At 45.6% G+C, this 25019-nt stretch overlaps 1 long non-coding RNA gene and 2 pseudogenes across 1 annotated transcript; 2 read left to right on the top strand and 1 right to left on the bottom strand.

Annotated features, from left to right (window-relative positions):
- Nucleotides 1-2742, top strand: LOC123138770 (alpha/beta-gliadin A-III-like; annotated as a pseudogene).
- A 16546-nt stretch (nt 2743-19288) lies between these two features.
- LOC123135676 (uncharacterized) lies at nt 19289-21632 on the bottom strand. The gene is made up of 3 exons (XR_006466120.1): nt 20522-21632; nt 20319-20435; nt 19289-20096 (listed from the first exon to the last, which is right to left on the bottom strand). It is a non-coding gene; the product is annotated as an uncharacterized lncRNA (long non-coding RNA).
- Nucleotides 21633-22324: 692 nt separating this feature from the next.
- LOC123135673 (alpha/beta-gliadin A-I-like) overlaps nt 22325-25019 on the top strand; it is an 82751-nt pseudogene continuing 80056 nt past the window's right edge.

Genomic DNA, 25019 nt, shown 5'->3' on the forward strand with positions numbered 1-25019 from the left:
ATGGCTGAACCGAGCATCCTCCTGGCGGCTCCCAGTGAGACTGTCCTCGCAGCGGCCACGGCTCGATGGTTCACCCCCGTGCGCATGGTACGTGCCGCAGCCTGCATTCAAAACAGAGCGCGTAGAGCACTATCAGTGAGATCGAAGGAGAGGAATATCAAAATGGAAACTTAGCTGGTGTGCTAGGAGGGAGATTCTTGGAGCTAGGGAGCACGCCGACGCCATTGCTCAAGGTGCAAGATTGTTTCAATCTTTAATCCTGCTCGTTGTTGATTCTGGTTACAGTAAATTTTAGCTAGCTATGGTGCAAACTAAGTGTTATGCCTAGTCTTAATCTATCTATCTATCCTATCTTCTATTCGGCGAGGTGGCTGCGCCTGTGGCGGATGTGGCCGCTGCCATGGCCGGCGCCAGACCTGGTCGATCTCCCTCTTCTGTATTTGAGAAAAAAGAGATCTCCCTCTTCTCTTCTGATGAGAAGGGGAAGAGATGGTGAGAGATGAAGTCGACGGCTTTGGGGAGAGGATACGGGAGGACGCCGGCAGTGAGGCAGCGTGAGGAAGACTAGGTGGTTGGCGGCGGCGACGCGTGAGGGGAGGGGAAGGGAGGGGTAGCGGTGCATGGAGAGGAGTGGGTGTGCGGCGTGCCCAGTTCACGAGAGAGGAAAGAGGTCGTCAAGGGAGCGATCCGTGGGTGTTTTTTTTCCTTTTGAGCGAGCCTAGTTGGGCTCTCTGCGGCGTCTAGGCCCAATGCCCATAGAACAGACAGGGCCAGTTTGCAAATTTTAAAACATAAGTTTTTTAGCGCCCATGAAAAACAGAACACATATCTTTCCAAACATAATGAACTATAGGTACCACCAAAAAAACCATAATGAACTATAGGTTGTTACAAGAACTCATGCCATCCAACAGCCTACCTCTGACCCTGCCAACATTGTTGCAGCTGCACTCGCAAGCGTTACCATAGGTGATCATTTGCATGATCTTGCGTTAAACAAAATAAGATCTAAAAATGAATAGAAGCTACACATACCTTGGCATGCACACACATTGCAAGCCATACTAAGGTGATAAGTGTTAATAACTTGTACAACATATACAACAGTTAAGATAAGTAAAAGCAATTTGATGAGTCATGGTCTATCAAAGCAAGCTTTATTACTACTCTAATCTATCTTAACAGGTCACACATGATTACAATCCTTTTTGTGTGCAAGTCAAGCTTATCTAGTTTACACGTAACAACTTGTAGAACATTACACAATTGATGTTTGCTAATAACTCCTAAAAAACTACAACACTTGACATGTAAAAAGAATTTGATGAGTCATGACCTACTAAATCAAGTTACATTACTAGTCTCATCTATCTTAACAGGTCACACAAGATTACAAACTAAGTTCTGCGCAAGCAATGCTTATCTAGTTTACACATAACAACTTGCAAAACATTACAAACTTAGTTTCAAAAAATTAGGCAATCTAGATTAATGTTTGAGTTGTAAAGTGAATAAGATGAGTCATGTGTGTTATCACAACTTTTTGGTGGTGGAATGATAGTGCCACCAAACACAACATACCAAATTATGATTTTAGGAACCATCCAAGCACTTTCCAGACAAGAGAATGCCAATTGTGAAGGAGATGATGCCATGGCAGCTATAAATAGGCATGTAGCATGATAATCATCCTTCCTCAACCATCATTCTCATAAGTAGAGTGCATCGTTCAAGCCAAGCAAGCAGTGGTCAATACAAATCCACCATGCCCTCCTTGCTATCGTGGCGACCACCGCCACAACTGCAGTTAGAGTTCCAGTGCCACAATTGCAGCCACAAAATCCATCTCAGCAACAACCACAAGAGCAAGTTCTATTGGTGCAACAACAACCATTTCTAGGGCAGCAACAACAACAATTTCCAGGGCAGCAATAACCATTTCGACCACAACAGCCATATCCGCAGCCGCAACTATTTCCTCCAAAACTACCATATCCGCAGCCGCAACCATTTACACCACATCAATCATATCCACAACCACAACCACAGTATCCGCAACCACAACAAGCAATTTCGCAGCAACAAGGACAACAACAACAACAACAACAAATCCTTCAACAAATTCTGCAACAACAACTGATTCCATGCAGGGATGTCGTCTTGCAACAACCCAACATAGCACATGCAAGCTCACAAGTATCTCAACAAAGTTACCATCTATTGCAACAATTATGTTGTCAGCAACTGTGGCAGACCCCCGAGCTGTCACAGTGCCAAGTCATCCACAATGTCGTTCATGCTATTATTCTGCATCATCAATAACAACAAAAACAACAACAACAACCGTCGAGCCAGGTCTTCTACCAGCAGCCTCAGCAACAATATCCATCAGGCCACGGCTCCTTCCAGCCATCTCAGCAAAACCCACAGACCCAGGGCTTTGTCCAACCTCAGCAACTGCTGCAGTTTGAGGAAATAAGGAACGTAGCGCTGCAGACACTACCAGCAATGTGCAATGTCTACATCCCTCCATATTGCTCGACCACCATTGCGCCATTTGGCATCATGAGTACTAACTGAGAAGAGAAGAACTCTATTACTAGATATATGAAACACCGTTTTCTTAAACATGGTTTGGTCGTTGTAGCGGTGAAAAATAAAGTGACATGCACTATCATGTAAGAACCCGAACTAGACTATTTCAAACTTGGAAATAAAAGACAAACACAGGTCTTGTCTGCATATGATTGTTTGTTTGAGTTCCATTCATTTGCCCGTTCACAACTTCACCCCTAATTATATATATTAAGCATTAAGTAGATGTTTATGTGCATTAATCTAAAGATAACAAAATGAATCTGAAACTTGAATTTAATTGAAGTATTTTCTTGGACTTTCAAATTGAGCATTGACAGTGAGGACTATCCACATCCTTGGCTTCCCCTTGATCAATTATTTCCAAAGAAGCATTCAATTCATCAGTCAATTACATTGATTTTTGTGGCTTGTACTTCTCCTCGACATGAGTATCTTCATTACGGCTACTCCAATTCTCCCACATAACTGAAGCATTAATAGCGCTCTTGCTTGCATCAAGGAAATATGGATTGAAGATATATCTTGACCATGTTTTTGGGTGCAACCTTGGGAGTTTTATGTCAAAATATTCTCAAGTAGAATCCAAGAATAAACTTGCATGCTCACATGTGATAAGTGTTGGAAATGTGCCCTAGAGGCAATAACAAAAGGATTATTATTATATTTACTTGTTCATGATAATTGTCTTTTATTCATGCTATAATTATATTATCCGGAAATCATAATACATGTGTGAATACATAGACCGCAATACATCCCTAGTAAGCCTCTAGTTGACTAGCTCGTTGGTCAATAGATAGTAATGGTTTCCTGACTATGGACATTAGATGTCGTTGACAATGGGATCACATCATTAGGAGACTGATGTGATGGACAAGACCCAATTCTAAGCATAGCACAAGATCGTGTAGTTCGTTTTTGCTAGAGCTTTTCCAATGTCAAGTATCTCTTCCTTAGACCATGAGATCGTGTAACTCCCGGATACCGTAGGAGTGCTTTGGCTGTACCAAACGTCACAACGTAATTGGGTGACTATAAAGGTGCACTACAGGTACCTCCGAAAGTGTCTGTTGGGTTGACACGGATCGAGACTGGGATTTGTCACTCCGTATGACGGAGAGGTATCACTGGGCCCACTCGGTAGTGCATCATCATAATGAGCTCAAAGTGACCAAGTGTCTGGTCACGGGATCATGCATTACGGTACGAGTAAAGTGACTTGCCGGTAACGAGACTAAATGAGGTATTGGGATACCGACGACCGAGTCTCGGGCAAGTAACATACCGACTGACAAAGGGAATAGTGTACATGGTTGCTTGAATCCTCGACATCGTGGTTCATCCGATGAAATCATCGAGGAACATGTGGGAGACAACATGGGTATCCAGATCCCGCTGTTGGTTATTGACCGGAGAGCCGTCTCGGTCATGTCTGCATGTCTCCCGAACCCGTAGGGTCTACACACTTAAGGTTCGGTGACGCTAGGGTTGTATGAATATGAGTATGCAGCAAACTGCAAGTTGTTAGGAGTCCCGGATGAGATCCCGGACGTCATGAGGAGTTCCGGAATGGTCCGGAGGTAAAGATTTATATATGGGAAGTCTTATTTTGGTCGCCAGAAAAGTCTCGGGCATTATCGGTATTGTACCGGGAGTGTCGAAAGGGGCCCGGGGGTCCACCGGGGGGTCCACCTGCCCCGGGGGGACACATGGGCTGTAGGGGGTGCGCCTTGGCCTATATGGGCCAAGGGCACCAGCCTCAAGAGGCCCATGCGCCAAGGAGACTTGGAGAGGGGAGAGTCCTAAAAGGGGAAGGCACCTCCGAGGTGCCTTGGGGAGGATGGACTCCTCCCCCCTCTTGGCCGCACCCCTTCCTTGGAGGAAGGGGCAAGGTTGCGCCCTCCCCCCTCTCTTGCACCTATATAAAGGGAGGGGAGGGAGGGGTGGCCGCACCCATAAGCCCTGGCGCCTCCCTCCTCCCTGAAACACCTCCTCCTCCTCCCGTAGTTGCTTAGCGAAGCCCTGCCGGAGTTCTGCTGCATCCACCACCACGCCGTCATGCTGCTGGATCATCATCAATCTCTCCTTTCCCCTTGCTGGATCAAGAAGGAGGAGACGTCATCCGCACCATACGTGTGTTGAATGCGGAGGTGCTGTCCGTTCGGCACTAGGTCATCGGTGATCTGAATCACGGCGAGTACGACTCCATCAACCCCGTTCCATTGAACGCTTCCGCACGCGATCTACAAGTGGTATGTAGATGCAATCACTCTCCCATGACTCGTTTCTAGATGAAATCATAGATGGATCTTGGTGAAACCGTAGGAAAAATTTTAATTTTCTGCAACGTTCCCCAACAGTGGCATCATGAGCTAGGTCTATGCGTAGTTCTCTATTGCACGAGTAGAACACAATTTTGTTGTGGGCGTAGATCTTGTCAACTTGCTTGCCGCTACTAGTCTTTTCTTGCTTCAGCGGTATTGTAGGATGAAGCGGCCCGGACCGACCTTACACGTACGCTTACGTGAGACAGGTTCCACCGACTAACATGCACTAGTTGCATAAGGTGGCTAGCGGGTGTCTGTCTCTCCTACTTTAGTTGGAGCGGATTAGATGAAAAGGGTCCTTATGAAGGGTAAATAGAAGTTGACAAAATCACGTTGTGGTTATTCGTAGGTAAGAAAACGTTCTTGCTAGAACCCAATTGCAGCCACGTAAAAGATGCAACAACAATTAGAGGACATCTAACTTGTTTTTGCAGCAATTGTCATGTGATGTGATATGGCCAGAAGTTGTGATGAATGATGAATGATATATTATGATGTATGAGATCATGTTCATGTAATAGGAATCACGACTTGCATGTCGATGAGTATGACAACCGGCAGGAGCCATAGAAGTTGTCTTTATTTTTCTATGACCTGCGTGTCATTGAAGAACGCCATGTAAATTACTTTACTTTATTGCTAAACGCGTTAGCCATAGAAGTAGAAGTAGTCGTTGGCGTGACAACTTCATGAAGACACGATGATGGAGATCATGGTGTCATGCCGGTGACGAAGATGATCATGGAGCCCCGAAGATGGAGATCGAAGGAGCTATATGATATTGGCCATATCATGTCACTACTTTATATAATTGCATGTGATGTTTATTATGTTTATGCATCTTGTTTACTTAGAACGACGGTAGTAAATAATATGATCCCTTATAACAATTTCAAGAAAGTGTTCCCCCTAACTGTGCACCGTTGCTAAAGTTCGTCATTTCGAAGCACCACGTGATGATCGTGTGTGATAGATCCTTACGTTCACATACAACGGGTGTAAGACAGATTTACACATGCAGAACACTTAGGGTTAACTTGACGAGCCTAGCATGTACAGACATGGCCTCGGAACACAAGAGACCGAAAGGTCGAACATGAGTCATATGGAAGATACGATCAACATGGAGATGTTCACCGATGATGACTAGTCCGTCTCACGTGATGATCGGACACGGCCTAGTCGACTCGGATCGTGTAACACTTAGATGACTAGAGGGATGTCTAATCTGAGTGGGAGTTTATTAAATAATTTGATTAGATGAACTTAATTATCATAAACTTAGTCTAAAGTCTTTGCAAAAATATGTCTTGTAGATCAAATGGCCAACGCTCATGTCAACATGAACTTCAACGCGTTCCTAGAGAAAACCAAGCTGAAAGATGATGGCAGCAACTATTCGGACTGGGTCCGGAACCTGAGGATCATCCTCATAGCAGCCAAGAAAGATTATGTCCTAGATGCACCGCTAGGTGAAGCACCCATCCCAGAGAACCAAGATGTTATGAACACTTGGCACTCACGTGCTGATGATTACTCCCTCGTTCAGTGCGGCATGCTTTACAGCTTAGAACCGGGGCTCCAAAAGCGTTTTGAGAAGCACGGAGCATATGAGATGTTCGAGGAGCTGAAAATGGTTTTCCAAGCTCATGCCCGGGTCGAGAGATATGAAGTCTCCGACAAGTTCTATAGTTGTAAGATGGAGGAAAACAGTTATGTCAGTGAGCACATACTCAAAATGTCTGGGTTGCACAACCGCCTGTCCCAGTTGGAGATCAACCTCCCGGAAGAGGTGGTCATTGACAGAATCCTTCAGTCGCTCCCACCGAGCTACAAGAGCTTTGTGTTGAACTACAATATGCAGGGGATGGTGAAGACCATTCCTGACGTATTCTCAATGCTGAAGTCAGCAGAGGTTGAAATCAAGAAAGAACATCAAGTGTTGATGGTCAATAAGACCACTAAGTTCAGGAAAGGGTAAGAAGAACTTCAAGAAGGACGGCAAAGATGTTGCCGCGCCCGGTAAGCTAGTTGCCGGGAAGAAGTCAAAGAATGGACCCAAGCCTGAGACTGAGTGCTTTTATTGCAAGGGGAAGGGTCACTGGAAGCGGAACTGCCCCAAATACTTAGCGGACAAGAAGGCCGGCAACACTAAAGGTATATGTGATATACATGTATTGATGTGTACCTTACCAGTACTCGTAGTAACTCTTGGGTATTTGATACCGGTGTCGTTGCTCATATTTGTAACTCACAGCAGGAGCTGCGGAATAAGCGGAGACTGGCGAAGGACGAGGTGACGATGCGCGTCGGGAATGGTTCCAAGGTCGATGTGATCGTCATCGGCACGCTACCTCTACATTTACCTACGGGATTAGTTTTAAACCTCAATAATTGTTATTTAGTGCCAAGTTTGAGCATGAATATTGTATCTGGATCTCATTTAATGCGAGATGGCTACTCATTTAAATCTGAGAATAATGGTTGTTCTATTTATATGAGAGATGTGTTTTATGGTCATGCCCCGATGGTCAATGGTTTATTGTTAATGAATCTCGAACGTAATGTTACACATATTCATAGTGTGAATACCAAAAGATGTAAAGTTGATAACGATAGTCCCACATACTTGTGGCACTGCCGCCTTGGTCACATTGGTGTCAAGCGCATGAAGAAGCTCCATACTGATGGACTTTTAGAGTCTCTCGATTATGAATCATTTGACACATGCGAACCATGCCTCTTGGGCAAAATGACCAAGACTCCGTTCTCCGGAACAATGGAGCGAGCAACCAACTTATTGGAAATCATACATACTGATGTGTGTGGTCCAATGAGCATTGAGGCTCGTGGAGGATATCGTTATGTTCTCACTCTCATTGATGACTTGAGTAGATATGGGTATGTCTACTTGATGAAACACAAGTCTGAGACCTTTGAAAAGTTCGAGGAATTTCAGAATGAAGTAGAGAATCAACGTGACCGAAAGATAAAATTCTTACGATCGGATCATGGAGGAGAATATTTAAGTCACGAATTTGGTGCACACTTAAGAAAATGTGGAATCGTTTCACAACTCACGCCGCCTGGAACACCTCAGCGTAACGGTGTGTCCGAACGTCGTAATCACACTCTATTGGATATGGTGCGATCCATGATGTCTCTTACCGATTTACGGCTATCATTTTGGGGATACGCTCTAGAGACAGCTACATTCACTTTAAATAGGGCACCGTCTAAATCCGTTGAGACGACACCGTATGAATTATAGTTTGGGAAGAAACCTAAGCTGTCGTTTCTAAAAGTTTGGGGATGCAATGCTTATGTCAAGAAATTACAACCTGAAAAGCTCGAACCCAAGTCGGAAAAATGTGTCTTCATAGGATACCCTAAGGAAACCATTGGGTATACCTTCTACTTAAGATCTGAGGGCAAGATCTTTGTTGCCAAGAACGGATCCTTTCTGGAAAAGGAGTTTCTCTCGAAAGGAGTAAGTGGGAGGAGAGTAGAACTTGATGAAGTACTACCTCTTGAACCGGAAAGCAGTGTAGCTCAGGAAAATGTTCCTGTGGTGCCTGCACCAACTGGAAAGGAAATTAATGATGATGATCAAGGTACTTCGGATCAAGTTTCTACTGAACTTCGTAGGTCCACAAGGACACGTTCCACACCAGAGTGGTATGGCAACCCTGTCCTTGAAATCATGTTGTTAAACAACGGTGAACCTTCGAACTATGAAGAAGCGATGGCGGGCCCAGATTCCAACAAATGGCTTGAAGCCATGCAATCCGAGATAGAATCCATGTATGAAAACAAAGTATGGACTTTGACTGACTTGCCCGATGATCGGCGAGCGATAGAAAACAAATGGATCTTTAAGAAGAAGACAGACGCGGATGGTAATGTCACCATCTATAAAGCTCAACTTGTCGCTAAGGGTTATCGGCAAGTTCAAGGAATTGACTACGATGAGACTTTCTCTCCCGTGGCGAAGCTTAAGTCCGTCCGAATCATGTTAGCAATTGCCGCATACTATGATTATGAGATATGGCAGATGGACGTCAAAACGGCATTCCTTAACGGTTATCTTAAGGAAGAGTTGTATATGATGCAGCCAAAAGGTTTTGTCGATCCTAAGAATGCTAACAAAGTATGCAAGCTCCAGTGATCCATTTATGGGCTGGTGCAAGCATCTCGGAGTTGGAACATTCGCTTTGATGAGATGATCAAAGCGTTTGGGTTTATGCAGACTTATGGAGAAGCCTGCGTTTACAAGAAAGTGAGTGGGAGCTCTATAGCATTTCTCATATTATATGTAGATGACATACTTTTGATGGGGAATGATATAGAAATCTTGGACAGCATTAAGGCCTACTTGAATAAGTGTTTTTCAATGAAGGACCTTGGAGAAGCTGCTTACATATTAGGCATCAAGATCTATAGGGATAGATCGAGACGCCTCATAGGTCTTTCACAAAGCACATACCTTGATAAGATTTTGAAGAAGTTCAAAATGGATCAGTCCAAGAAAGGGTTCTTGCCTGTATTGCAAGGTCTGAGATTGAGCTCGGCTCAATGCCCGACCATGGCAAAGATAAAGAAGAGATGAGCGTCATCCCCTATGCCTCAGCCATAGGATCTATTATGTATGCCATGCTGTGTACCAGACCTGATGTAAACCTTGCCGTAAGTTTGGTAGGAAGGTACCAAAGTAATCCCGGCAAGGAACACTGGACAGCGGTCAAGAATATCCTGAAGTACCTGAAAAGGACAAAGGACATGTTTCTCGTTTATGGAGGTGATGAAGAGCTCGTCGTAAAGGGTTACGTCGACGCTAGCTTCGACACAGATCTGGATGACTCTAAGTCACAAACCGGATACGTATTTATGTTGAATGGTGGAGCAGTAAGCTGGTGCAGCTGCAAGCAGAGCGTCGTGGCGGGATCTACATGTGAATCGGAGTACATGGCAGCCTCGGAGGCAGCATGAAGCAATATGGATGAAGGAGTTCATCACCGACCTAGGAGTCATACCCAATGCGTCGGGGCCGATCAAACTCTTCTGTGACAACACTGGAGCTATTGCCCTTGCCAAGGAGCCCAGGTTTCACAAGAAGACCAGGCACATCAAGCGTCGTTTCAACTCCATCTGTGAAAATGTTCAAAATGGAGACATAGATATTTGCAAAGTACATACGGATCTGAATGTCGCAGATGTCACGACCGGTTTTCCAATAAAATATTTATTGAGAAACCAATCTTTTGAGTCCAGTATGAGAGAAATCCTCCTCACTGGTAGACAAATTCTTGATGCAATAAGCCAGTAGCATAGGATATATTACAGGGTTGAGCTAGGGCTGCTCAACAAATTATTACAAGCGCGCCAATAATTATACATAATGGCGGATATAACACAATGGTGTGGTGGCATACTACTGACTCGAGGATAAAGTGATGGTGGAATAACACAGTGGGGAGTGTGATAACACGACTCTCAAACTGGCATCTCATCGAGTTTCGAGGTGAGGCTCGATAAATTTATTCGGGTTGCGGAAGCGGATATAATACAGTGACCAAATCTAGGGTCGCACGAGACTGACTGGGATTACTCTAGGCGTCGGACTCGCTATCGAACTCTTCATCCATGAGATCGCCTTCGTCAGCATCTGGCCAAATCAACAAGCCAGTGAGTACTTTGAAAGTACTCGCAAGACAGTTCGGATGTAAGATATAACAAATGCATGCATGAATGCGTCATGATTAATTCGCCAATGTACATTCAGAAATTAGCATAATGAGGTAAGTAAAAGGGAAACGGCGGTAGTCCGCCTTAAATCCCATGAAACATAAATGAAGACCGATCGGGTGTCTGAAGCGACGCCTCGAAAGGTGAACAAATAAATATAAGGAAATGATGCCACAGTCGGGCGTCTTAGAGACACCACATAAAGGGCTTTAAAAGAAATGCCACAGTCGGACGTCGGGGCGACATCACAGAAAGGGCTTTAAAAGAAACACCACAGTCGGGCGTATTAGCGACACCACATAAAGGGCTTTAAAAGAAATGCCACAGTCGGACGTCGGGGCGACATCACAGAAAGGGCTTTAAAAGAAATACCACAGTCGGGCGTCTTAGCGACACCACATAAAGGGCTTTAAAAGAAATGCCACAGTCGGACGTCGGGGCGACATCACAGAAAGGGCTTTTAAAAGAAATACCACAGTCGGGCGTCTTAGCGACACCACATAAAGGGCTTGAAAAGAAAGTAAAATACAATTATGCCACAGTCGGACGTCTGAGCGACATCGCAGAAAGGGCTTTTATTCACAAGTAAATAATACTCATAATATACATTCAATTTATGAGAATAAATGGGTTAGTCCATTCACTGAAATAATCATTTAACCGGACTTAGCACTCAGGCGATTCACCGGAGTCTCTGTCATCAAAACTGAAATTTTGATCAGGATAAGATAATATCGATCTTGGACATGGATAGATGATTTGGAGGAAATATATGACTCTGCAGAGTTTGTACAAATTTTTTCCCACAGCCAACCGATTTCCGTAGTCCCGAAGGACTAGTTCCGTTTACGGTTTTTCGGGAGAAAACACAGCTATCCAGTACACACCCATCCTACCTCTCGATGCCAGGACTCACCCTAGACATCGTCCAAGAAAAACTTTTGAGACGGGGAGATCACAATCTCGAATAGCATGGGATCAAATTTATATACGCGCGCTCTAAGGGGTGCCCCCCTCTCGGTCCCAACCGGAAACACCCATGCCCCCTAACCGGATGACTGGCTTTAATCCAGGGCCATGGAACCATCATCACGGCCTCTCCTTTGTGGTGTGTACCAGGAAGCGGTTTACAACTTACTAAGCCATATTCCTTACGAAAAATCTGTGGTAGTACAAGGAAGGAAGAATGGAAGGAACTGGAATGATACGAGTTGACATTGAAGTCACATAGTCTGGCATAAGCCTGGCATGCTACAACACTGCCATCTTACCCATCCTCATGCCAACACATGGCCATGCATACTCACATCCATCCACTTATGGATCATCGAACTCACTTACCTCAACATTGCATAAAATAACGTTCTTCGGTATGCTCATCAACATGCCATGAAACTAACTAAATGCAAAACATGCCAAGACACTCATCATATCAAAAGTTCAAACATGCTTGCCTGGTTCAGAGTAGTCGGAGCCTAGCTCGGTGAAGTTCGCGGCTCCGTCACCTCCTTCGGTATCTACGGTATAAAGAAAATATATGCGCTATCGTAAATACCAAGGGGTGCACAAAAAGTATTCCAAATATTTTTCAAATAAATCTGGTAAAAAACTAGACAAAATTTTAAAGAGAACAGAAAAAGAATCAATCAAAAATACCTTTCTGTTTAAAAGTTATAAAGGTTTTTTTCCAGGGACTCATCTGTAATGAAACAGAAAGTTCCCAGGGGCTAGCTTATGAAAACAGAAAACGCTTCGGCAGAAACTACGCCAGCCCAAAAGGGAAAGCGCATTTGGCAGAAGGCGTTTTCAGAAAACGCTTCGTTTAGAAAGGACAGAGAGGCTGACAGCGGGTCCCGCCTGTCAGGTTTGAATATATGAACGGGCGGCAGATTTCGCCGGTGCCCGAGAGACGCGGTGGTCGCCGACGGCGATCCACGGCGAGGCAGGGGGATTGGAGGGTACCTCCGTGTTCAGGGCACCTTCCCGCGTCGGTTGGTGGTGGTGGTGGTGGTCGCCGGCGAGTACCACGTCGACGGCGAGCTTTGCTCCGGCGGACGGCGGCTCGGGTGGTCAAGGGACTCATCGGAGAGAGCTGCGAAGGACAAATTGATGCTGGCGTTAGCTTACTGGGTGCTAGAGGGAGTAACTGACGGGGTTTGGGCGCCGGAGACGGCCTCACCGGAGCGAATCGTGGTGGAGGCCGAGGCGGATCGGGGCGGCCGGAGTTGGGGGAGGAGACCTCCTCGAGGTCCTCCGGGTGGCTTGGCAGAGCTTTGGTGAGGTGTAGAGGTGGTGCGTGCTCGAGGGTGAGCTCGGGGGCCCTTTTTATAGGCGGCCCGAGGCGGTGGCCGTGAACGGGGGTCTCCGGTGAAGATTACGGCGGCGCAGGGCTTGGTCGGGGGTAATTAGGGAGTTGTGCGTCGTCGTTGAGGTCCACCGGTTCCATTTAGGTGCTAATCGGGCTGGGATTTGGTGCTATGGGCGAGTTCGATAGAACGGGGCGGCGCGGGCCCGTCGGCGGCAGTGAGCACGTTCCGTGCTTGCCGGGCCACGGCGACGGTGCCACGGGCATGCGCTGGCATGCATGAGGCCACGCGGAGAGCAGAGGGGCGTTGGGCGGCGCCGAACGGCATTGAACCGCCGTTCCGTCCCCTGTCGGCTGCCACGGGGGTTCGGCCGCCGCAAGACACGCCGGCGCGGGCGGCCAGGGGCGCCACCGACGCTGGGAAGACGCCAAGCGCGCGTGCGGGGATGCTGGCCAGGGAGAAGAAGCCGCGTGCAACGCGCCAAGCGCACTGTCAACGCGTGAGTGAAGCTGACGGACGAAAAACGACACTGAAGTCTGAATTTTCTGAAAATGAACAGCAACAGCGCAAGCAAGGTGTTCGACAGAATGAATTTGGCCTCTGGGGATTTTTCCTTGAGCTGAAACTTGGTGGAGTGGCTACTCATTGCTCCAGTAGGCTGCATGATTTTTGGTGGAATTTTTGGAGGAGTGTAGATATGAATTTCACCAAATTTGGCAAATCTGGTCCAAACTTGCAGAGACTGAATTTTGAAAAATTTGAAAAGAGAAGGAGTGGATCAAGATGGTTCTGGGTTGTGGGTATAAAGGACTTTCCAGGAGGGTTGGTTTGAGGTCAAAACTCAACTGAAAAAGGGTACTTGCTTTGAAAAACTCTCAGGCTCCAAATAATTTTCAGAAATGATTTGAGGGGAAAAATAATTATAATAAAATCCAAAACTTGCTTGGATTAGTTGGGACAGAGAACTTAGGTTGATTACAAGGAGGAGGGGAGGTTTTGGAGGGGTTTTATCACATGGGCAAAATACAAAGTCATGGGTGGTTTTCAAGATATGAAAATCCCAAATTTTCATAGAGTTTCTTTTTAAAAGAAAAAGATTAAACTCCCAAAATAATTTGAGAGGGAACCAACAGAGAAGAAGTTTCAAAAGATCAAACACCATAGCTTGAAGAAAAATAAAAACCTTGCCAAAGAAAAGGAAGTTTTTAAGAGGAAGGTTTTCTGGAAAAATTTTAAATGCCCTCTTTTAAAATCCAACAAAGTTTTTGATGAAAACCAAATTAGAATTTTGGAGTGTCACAGCAGATCCGTTGACTAAACCTCTTTCGCGAGCAAAACATGATCAACACCAGAACTCTATGGGTGTTCGATTCATCACAATGTAACTTGATTATTGACTCTAGTGCAAGTGGGAGACTGTTGGAAATATGCCCTAGAGGCAATAATAAAAGGATTATTATTATATTTCCTTGTTCATGATAATTGTCTTTTATTCATGCTATAATTGTATTATCCGGAAATCATAATACACGTGTGAATACATAGACCACAATACATCCCTAGTAAGCCTCTAGTTGACTAGCTCGTTGGTCAATAGATAGTCATGGTTTCCTGACTATGCACATTAGATGTCGTTGACAATGGGATCACATCATTAGGAGAATGATGTGATGGACAAGACCCAATTCTAAGCATAGCACAAGATCGTGTAGTTCGTTTTTGCTAGAGCTTTTCCAATGTCAAGTATCTCTTCCTTAGACCATGAGATTGTGTAACTCCCGGATACCGTAGGAGTGCTATGGGTGTACCAAACGTCACAACGTAACTGGGTGACTATAAAGGTGCACTACAGGTATCTCCGAAAGTGTCTGTTGGGTTGACACGGATCGAGACTGGGATTTGTCACTCCGTATGACGGAGAGGTATCACTGGGCCCACTCGGTAGTGCATCATCATAATGAGCTCAAAGTGACCAAGTGTCTGGTCACGGGATCATGCATTACGGTACGAGTAAAGTGACTTGCCGGTAACGAGACTGAATGAGGTATTGGGATACCGACGATCGAGTCTCGGGCAAGTAACATACCGACTGACAAAGGGAATAGTGTACGGGGGTGCTTGAATCCTCGACATCGTGGTTCATCCGATGAAATCATCGAGGAACATGTGGGAGCCAACATGGGTATCCAGATCCCGCTGTTGGTTCCGTCTCGGTCATGTCTGCATGTCTCCCGAACCCGTAGGGTCTACACACTTAAGGTTCGGTGACGCTAGGGTTGTATGAATAGGAGTATGCAGCAAACTGAAAGTTGTTCGGAGTCCTGGATAAGATCCCGGACGTCATGAGGAGTTCCGGAATGGTCCGGAGGTAAAGATTTATATATGGGAAGTCTTATTTTGGTCGCCGGAAAAGTTTCGGGCATTATCGGTATTGTACCGGGAGTGCCGAAAGGGGTCCGGGGATCCACCGGGGGGGTCCACCTGCCCCGGGGGGGCACATGGGCTGTAGGGGGTGCGCCTTGGCCTATATGGGCCAAGGGCACCAGCCCCAAGAGGCCCATGCGCCAAGGAGACTTGGAGAGGGGAGAGTCCTAAAAGGGGAAGGCACCTCCGAGGTGCCTTGGGGAGGATGGACTCCTCCCCCCCTCTTGGCCGCACCCCTTCCTTGGAGGAAGGGGCAAGGCTGCGCCCTCCCCCCTGTCTTGCACCTATATAAAGGGAGGGGAGGGAGGGGTGGCCGCACCCATAAGTCCTGGCGCCTCCCTCCTCCCTGAAACACCTCCTCCTCCTCCCGTAGTTGCTTAGCGAAGCCCTGCCGGAGTTCTGCTGCATCCACCACCACGCCGTCGTGCTGCTGGATCATCATCAACCTCTCCTTTCCCCTTGCTGGATCAAGAAGGAGGATACGTCATCCGCACCGTACGTGTGTTGAACGCGGAGGTGATGTCCGTTCGGCACTAGGTCATCGGTGATCTGAATCACGGCGAGTACGACTCCATCAACCCCGTTCCATTGAGCGCTTCCGCACGCGATCTACAAGTGGTGTGTAGATGCAATCACTCTCCCATGACTCGTTGCTAGATAAACTCATAGATGGATCTTGGTGAAACTGTAGGAAAAATTTTAATTTTCTGCAACGTTCCCCAACAATAAAGGCATTAGAAGTAACTTTTCCTCAGCAAGGCCACACATAGGGCACACACATAACCCCATCACATGCCTTTTTAGTTATGCATATGAAGGTAGGATGTTTTTAATTACTCTGCACCAAAATACTCTTAACTTGGATTGTACCTTAAGCTTTCATTGCCTTTTCAATTTTTCTTCCACATTAGATGAACTAGACAGTCCAGCTAGCACATGATACCTTGTGTTCATCACGGCTTTATACAACAATTGAACAGAAGAAATGTCATTTCTTTGCGATACCCATGACCAAATGTTCTCTGCTACTTTCTCCATCCGAAAATACTGCCATCCATGTCGACAACAATGAGACATATAGGACCGCTATGCCTCTATTGAAGGAGGTGGTGGAGCGATCCGGAGATTATGCTGCCATCCATGTTGAGTAAAAACCTCACTGGCCACTTGCTCCAACCGCATACACACCACCATAAATAACGGTTGGTACTCAGTTCGGTGTAGCATACACCATGTAGTAAGCGAGTGCTTTCTCCTAGTTACTGAATTATGTACACCAAATAAACCCATTTACACGTAGTTAATGACCAAAAAAAGGTGATGCTTGCTATGCAGATGTGTAGTACAAATTAAGAAGTGCATGATAAAAAGATGCTAGTCCTTGATTCGTTGTTGATCCTCAGCATGCCATCATCAACTTGTAGTTAATTATCATACAAATTTGCTCTTTCATAGAGTTGGAGGCTAGCTCCTTTGATCAGCACGCGCTTAAACACAAAGAACACGTATATGCATTCTCTTCGGAGTTCAATTCTTGATTGGCCAGCAAAAATGGTCCGACCGGGTAGAGGAAAGGCATGCTTGCTAGTACGCCTGGAGGAAATGCCTTTGATTAGGGCATCTCCAACGGCGACCAGTAAATTTCTCCCACATTCGTCCACGGACAGGGGATCATTCCGTGGATACAGATATAGGAATCGACCATCCAACGCTGTCCGCATATATTTCGAACACTTATTTTAAAAAATCGGATGAAATTCATGCAAACACAGTGGATTCCATACAAACCGGAGAAAAACGTTTACATGTTGGACATATTTTTTAACTAAAAACTCTACAGCCGGCGCCGGCGACGATGAATATCCACTCCGGCGACATGGATACCCTTGACTAGTCTACTGCCGGCCGCAGCGGATCTCCAATGTCGTCCCCATGTCTGGCAGCTGTGAGCCCTAGAGGTATATACTTGAATGCAAAGAGCAGCTCGCCTCCCTACCACTCATCGGAGTGGAACAACCAACTGATGCTTCTGCTAGTGGGGAAGGGTTCCTACGCTACACATGTTAGAGTTGGTTTTGGGTTGGGAACAGCGATGGCCTGCCAGACGGCAAGACACTGGCTGTGTACGCTGGTGTCACCTCGATATGGCATTCATGGGACCCAAGCGACAGCTTCTCCTCGACGATGGTGGCGAGCGCAGACGTGTTGGACACCACCTCGTCGATGTCCATGCAGCCCGCTTCTTTCTCTGTAGTCAGGACGCAGTGACACGCGCTTTGACATCGGATGACGCGCTCACGGGCACGTGAGGGGAGGTACGACATGGCACCATCAATGGCAGCCATGATGCCCGTGCTACCGTGGTCCCTCTCAGTGCCGATCTGGAGCAACTCGCCACTCCTCGGCTCGTGACCGGCGGGCTTGACGGGCCCCCTAGCCATTATTTATGCCAGACAACTCTTTTTCCTGCTCATCAGGTGCCATGGAGAAAATTGTTCATGGAGGAAAATGGTGAGTGGAGGTGTGATGCGGTTTTTGCTCGACATCTGACATTGTTTAAATAGCAAGGGGACACGAGGAGCCAACCGGCATTCTATTTAATGCCAGCCGGCTCACGAACGGACATGTGGCTGGAGTAATTATCCTGGCACACGCGCGGGTTTAATGGTGGAAGACGGGCAGTCTGGAGGAATGAGGCAGGATGTGTGTTTAGCCGGCGTGCAGCGGGGCGGTACCCTTGGCGTGCGTGGGGCGGTACCCGGAGGCATGAATGCGGGCAGCTGGCGCAGAGCGGGAACACGTGCGCACGAGAGAGGAGGGGGTTTGGGTGGGCACGGGTGGTCAGAAGCGGTCGTGGGTGTTGTCCGGACGCGTGCAAAGCCCCCCTCCCCCATGTGTTGTCTCCGGTTTGCGGGAGAAAGTACATCCGGACTGCCTCGTGGACCGATACAAGCCCGCATTGGATGGCACAACACGTCTGGACCATGTGGTCTGTATGGTTGTGGACGGTTTAATTGAGGGTCTGCGTTGGAGATGCCTTAGAGTTTATGAATCCATTGTGTTTTTCTAATCATAAAAAAACACTTATAATAAGTTATAAGGAAAGACACGTATATATGTTAGGTTCAGACTCCAGCTTTCCTCTTACATATGCTTTTTTTTCTGATCCAACATATTCCAATAGAGTGAGCCCAGCGTTGTTTTTCTGGAAACTCGAGGGATAAGGAGACATGCATACATGTTCTTTCAAGCAAATCACATCCATTCTTTTTAACTCATTTTTTGTTTTAATAATATAATAAATCATTTGTATTTTTTATCTCAAACAGTTGACGTGTAATTCCTATTGTAATCTAAGGATAATGTTTGGATTTTACTTTCAAATATTTGAAATGGCCATGATGGAATCACATCCATTTATTTTATTATTATTTGAATTTGATCCAAAAGATAAATATTGAGTAGACGTCCTGAAAACTTTTCTGAGAACTTTGGTAATCAAAAGACAAAAAAGGTTTTAAGAACTGAAGCAAACCACGAATTTTACTCTCTATTTTACTAAAGCAAGTGGCTGCTATTTAGGTCTAGTAAATAGCAAATTGACCAACAACCTTTTTTCCAAATTGGAAGGAATGCAGTTCTCAGCTCTCACCGTGGTGATTATACAATCTGGATTTTCGAGCTGTAGGTAGTCAACTTATGTTAGTGGCATATGTACCATAGTGTTGGTCACTGGGAATGGACGAAGCCATGAGTGAAGGAACAGGAAATGACAGAAGTATGATTTGTAGAATTTCAAAACTCAAACTATCTACTTTTATGGAGTGATATGAAATAAGCAAAACCAACTGCTTATAAAAATGTAAAATTAAACGATATATTTAGAAATGTGATTGTGAAGTCATTGTCACAAAATATGACCCCACTAAAAATGAACACTCAACCTTATTTTCAGAAGTTTGCATACAAATCCCATGTCAATTATGGTAGTGCTCATAAACAAATAAACCAAAATCGTGCTTGATCCACCATGAAACTTACTACCTTGTCTATATTCTTGAAAAGCTCAAAACATTCTGATGCAATGCCACCTTGCAAGATATATACTTTTGTCATGTCCAGAGATTTCCTGCACCATGAACAAGAATGCCACGGCAATAATAGTCGCTCTTTTGCGACAAAAAAAATACTGACTTTGGACAACAATGCCTGCACAACTACTATCTGTACACCATGCATGCACCCATGTATGTCAGTAATACATATTATAAGCTTGTGAACATTGGTTTCAAAGTAGTGATACCAATAATACGTCATCCAGTGATGGCCAGTCGCAGTACCTAGATGCCACTTCGGTGCCTGGTTTCAAAGTCGCAAGTTCATGGCAGGGAAAGCAATCATGTGTCTAGAGTAGAGACTTAAAAAAAGACCCATGCCATGTAGATGGATCAGATAATTATGCCAATCCTGATTTTTCAGTGCAAATCCAGTTCTGAAACTTCCACTTGACCAGTTGCTCCCAAAATGGGCTATACAGTTAACCAAAATGAATTTTGCTCCTAACACCACAGTTTGTTTCCAACGATCACGAGAGCCTGAAGTGGGTTTGATTAAGTACCTGAGCCGGTGTTGTACATGCATATGTGATATGTTCACCGCTCCTACCGGATGCCCGCTGCCGAACTCACCATCCGTTCTACACAAGCAGCAAAACCGATCGGATAAGCTATTTCGGTTGTTACTTGTATAGTCTGATGGAATGATCAGTTCCATAATTACGCCATGGCGCCATCTTTTATATGCAATATACTGTGAACTGAATTTTATGTCAATGAAGTTGACAGAACAGAACAGGGTAGAGGGGTAGAGCATGCAGGTGGTGATTGTTGTGTGGTTTATGCGTTAGTTATGTGTGTACCTGACGTCGAGGTAGCGTTGGCTGGCAAATTGCTGCTGATAGGCACACGAGCACAGCGGTGGCACGCCCAGCACCGCCTCCACTGTCCGCAAGGCCGCCACCTAGCCGCCGCCGTATCTGGAGAAGAAGCAACAAGCATGTAAGAGTTTGTCCGTGGACGCTCTATGGATCGACCTAATCGAGAACTTGTTTTGTGCATGCACCACCACACATGGCTGAACCGAGTATCCTCCTGGCGGCGCCCAGTGAGACTGTCCTCGCAGCAGCCACAACTCAATTGTTGGCCGCCGTTCGCACGGTACGGTGCAGCAACCTGCAGTCAAAACAGAGCGCGTAGAGCACTATCGGTGAGATCGAACGAGAGGAATATCGAAATGGAAACTTAGCTATAGGAGGTGAAGGCAAGGGGAGCTGGTGCGCTGGGAGGGAGACTCCTAGAGCTAGAGAGCACGCCGACGCCATTGCTCAAGGTGCAAGTTTGTTTCAATCTTCGATCCTGCTCGCTGTTGATTCTGGTTACAGTAAATTTTAGCTAGCTATGGTGCAAACAAAGTGTTATGCCTAGTGTTAATCTATCTATCTATCCTATCTTCTATTCAGCGAGGTTGCTGCGCCTGTGGCGGATGTGGCCGCTGCCATGGCCGGCGCCAGACCTGGTCGATCTCCCACTTCTGTATTCGAGAAAAAAAGATCTCCCTCGTCTCTTGTGATGAGATGGGGAGATATGAGTTCGACGGCTTTGGGGAGAGGATACGGGTGGACGCCAGCAGTGAGGCGGCGTGAGGAAGACGAGGTGGTTGGCGGTGGCGACGCGTGAGGGGAGGGGAAGAGAGGGGTAGCGGTGCATGGAGGGGAGTGGGTGTGCGGCGTGCCTAGTTCACGAGAGAGGAGAGAGGTCTTCAAGGGAGCGATCCATTGGAGTTTTTTTTTCCTTCTGAGCGAGCCTAGTTGGGCTCTCTGCGGCGTCTAAGACCCAATGCACCACATATCTTCAAATTGGCCACCAGTAGCAGCCCTTAGAACATACAGGGCCAGTTTGCAAATTTTAAAACATAAGTTTTTTAGCGCCCATGAAAAACAGAACACATATCTTTCCAAACATAATGAACTATAGGTACCACCCAAAAAACCATAATGATCTATAGGTTGTTACAATAACTCATGCCATCACATAGCCTCCCTCCGACCCTGCCAACATTGTTGCAGCTGTACTCGCAAGCGTTACCATAGATGATCATTTCCATAATTTCGTGTAAAAAAATAAGATCTACAAGCGAATAGAGGCTACACATACCTTGGCATGCACACACATTGCAGGCCATACTAAGATGATAAGTGTTAATAATTTGTACAACATATACAACACTTAAGATAAGTAAAAGCAATTTGATGAGTCATGGTCTATCAAAGCAAGCTACATTACTACTCTAACCTATCTTAACAGGTCACACATGATTACAATCCTTTTTGTGTGCAAGTCAAGCTTATGTAGTTTACACGTAACAACTTGTTGAACATTACATAATTGATGCTTGCTAATAACTTCTAGAAAACTACAACACTTGACATGTAAAAGGAATTTGATAAGTCATGACCTACTAAAGCAAGTTACATTACTAGTCTCAACTATCACAGGTCACACAAGATTACAAACTAAGTTCTGCGTAAGCAATACATATCTAGTTTACACATAAAAACTTGCAAAACATTACAAACTTAGTTTCAAAAAATTAGGCAATCTAGATTAGTGTTTGAGTTGTAAAGTGAATAAGATGAGTCATGTGTGTTATCACAACTTTTTGGTGGTGGAATGATAGTGCCACCGAACACAACATACCAAATTATGATTTTAGGAAGCATCCAAGCACTTTCCAGACAAGAAAATGCCAATTGTGAAGGAGATGATACCATGGCAGCTATAAATAGGCATGTAGCATGATGATCATCCTTCCTCATCCATCATTCTTACAAGTAGAGTGCATCATTCAAGCCAAGCAAGCAGTGGTCAATACAAATCCACCATGAAGACCTTTCTCATCCTTGCCCTCCTTGCTATCGCGGTGACCACCGCCACTACTGCAGTGAGAGTTCCAGTGCCATAATTGCAGCCACAAAATCCATCTCAGCAACAACCACAAGAGCAAGTTCCATTGGTGCAACAACAACAATTTCTAGGGCAGCAACAACAACACTTTCCAGGGCAGCAACAACCATTTCCACCACAACAGCCATATCCGCAGCCGCAACCATTTCCACCACAACTACCATATCTGCAGCCGCAACCATTTCCACCACAACAATCATATCCACAACCACAACCACAGTATCCGCAATCACAACAACACTACAAAAAAAATACACTTCCATGATGATACGTGTTTGTCATAGTAGGTCGCGTTTTTTGTCATGCATGTACATCCATGACAATTTTATTATAGAATCAAGATAGTCATACATGTGCTGTCGTAGAAGTGTTCCATGACATTACCAAAATTATCATCACGGAAGTTTCCACTTCCATGATGATAAATCGCGCGTCACAAAAGTGCTTTCGTCAAGGTTGACCGACATGTGACATCCACCATAACGGAACGCCGTTAACCTATCGGGTCGGGTTTTGGATCTGATAACCTGTTAACAGCCCTGACCAATGGGGAGTTTCCACGTGTAAAATAATCATTGGCTGGAGGAGACACGTGTCAGCTCCGCGTCGGCACATGTGTCACTCATCCAATGGGCGAGACGCACCTATGATATGTTGACACGTGGACCGTCCCATCAAGTTTAAATGGGCCAGCCCAACTAAAGGCCCACAAGATTTTACGGACCATAATGGGTCGGCCCAGCTAAAGGCCCACGAGATTTTGCAGACCATAATGGGCTGGCCCAGCTAAAGGCCCACAAGATTTTGCGGGCCATAATGGGCCGGCCTAGGTAAAGGCCCACAAGATTTTTGTGTGCCATAATGGGCCGGCCCAGGTAAAGGCCCACAAGATTCTTGCGGATCATAATGGGCCGGCCCATCTAAAGGCCCACGAGATTTTGCCAACATTAATGGGCCGGCCCAGCTGTAGGCCCACAAGACTTTCAGGACCCTAGTAGGCCGACCCATTAACTGGCTGCCATGTTTTGGGCCAAATGCCGGCCCATATTTGATCTGGTCCATTAATGGCCTGCCACGTTTCGGGCCTAATAATGGCCCATATGAGATCCAGCCCGTTAAAAGCCTACCACTTTCTAGGCCAAATTATGGCCCAGATCAGGTTCGGCCCTTTAAAAGGCTTTGGGCTAAATTATGACCCATATCAGATTCGGCCCGTCAACTGGACGCTATGCTTTTGGACCAACTTGCTAAAGGCCCATTTAGTAATTCGGCCTGATATTAGTTTCAGCCTGTTAAGGGCCCGTTTAACATTTCGGCCCTATATTAATTTCAGCCTGTTAAAAGCCCGTCATATAATTGTGCCTAACTACGGCCCGGTTTGCATTCGGCCTGCTCACAGCCGATATCTGATTGGGCCAAACAAGGACCGAGACAATTTTGGCTGTTAAAAGCCCGTGATTTGATTCGCACAATCATGGGCCGGGGTTCATTTCGGGCTGCTGCCAGCCCGTGAGCTGTTCGGCACATTTCAGGCCCAACCTACTTCTCAGTCTCCTAAAAGTACATTGAGTTTTCTTGCAAAAAGAGGGTCGGGGGTTACTCGGCCTATTAAAGGCCCGAATCTACTAGTGGTCGGGTTTACTTTTGGCCTTTTAACGGACCAAGATGACGGGGCCAATGATGCGGTTCATACATCGTGATTGCATGACGGCCCGATTATGTACCGTAATTTTACCGTTTGTCCGGTTTACTGCGAAGACAGGATGTATATACAGTAAAATAACTGTAGCATCGTGAATAAGAAAAAACCTAGACTATACAATAAAGAAATTACGGTATATTACATCCACTGGGCATCAAAGTACGCCACTATGATAATAAAGCACAAGCAGACATCAGATTACATACACTGGGCATCAAAGATCGCCACCAGTGCAAATAAACACGACGACAAAATAATATACAAAACTGACAGCACTTCAATAGAGTTCAAGAAAGGTTAGCCCTGCTGGGGAGCTGTAGCGCAAGCAGTTGAGCAAGCTGATGAGACTGTTCTTGTTCAACACTTATATCTTCCTCACTCTGAAAGACAGATGACAGGTTTTGCACATAAAAGTATCAGTGCTGACAATTCATCACATTTGTTACTGGCGAATCAAGTGACATAGTTTAAAATTGCATTAACACAATATGGTATTGTTCAGGTCAAGACATGGCAGGAAATGACATTGTGAAGGAGTTGGCAGCTTCACGACACCATTGGATTACAGATCAAGAACTCATAAGTATCAATGGTTAGTGTGCTGTCAATTTATCCCATTTCAGATTGGCAAATAAAGAGACGGTTTAAATAATAGTAGAATGATATGACATTGTTCATAGTTAAGACATTGCAGAATATGACACTGTGCTGTAGTGGGTAGCAAGGTTGTCAGAATCGCGATTCTGTTATACGATTCTACGACTTTACGATCCAAAGTAACCCCTCTGATTCTACGATTTTACTTCATAGAATCTACGTTCCTACAATCCTGATAGTAAAGATTCTATGATTTGCGATCCTACCATCGGAGCTCCGATCCGATTCAAAATCACGA

This window comes from Triticum aestivum, chromosome 6B (assembly GCF_018294505.1).
Source record: "Triticum aestivum cultivar Chinese Spring chromosome 6B, IWGSC CS RefSeq v2.1, whole genome shotgun sequence".
NCBI lineage: Eukaryota > Viridiplantae > Streptophyta > Magnoliopsida > Poales > Poaceae > Triticum > Triticum aestivum.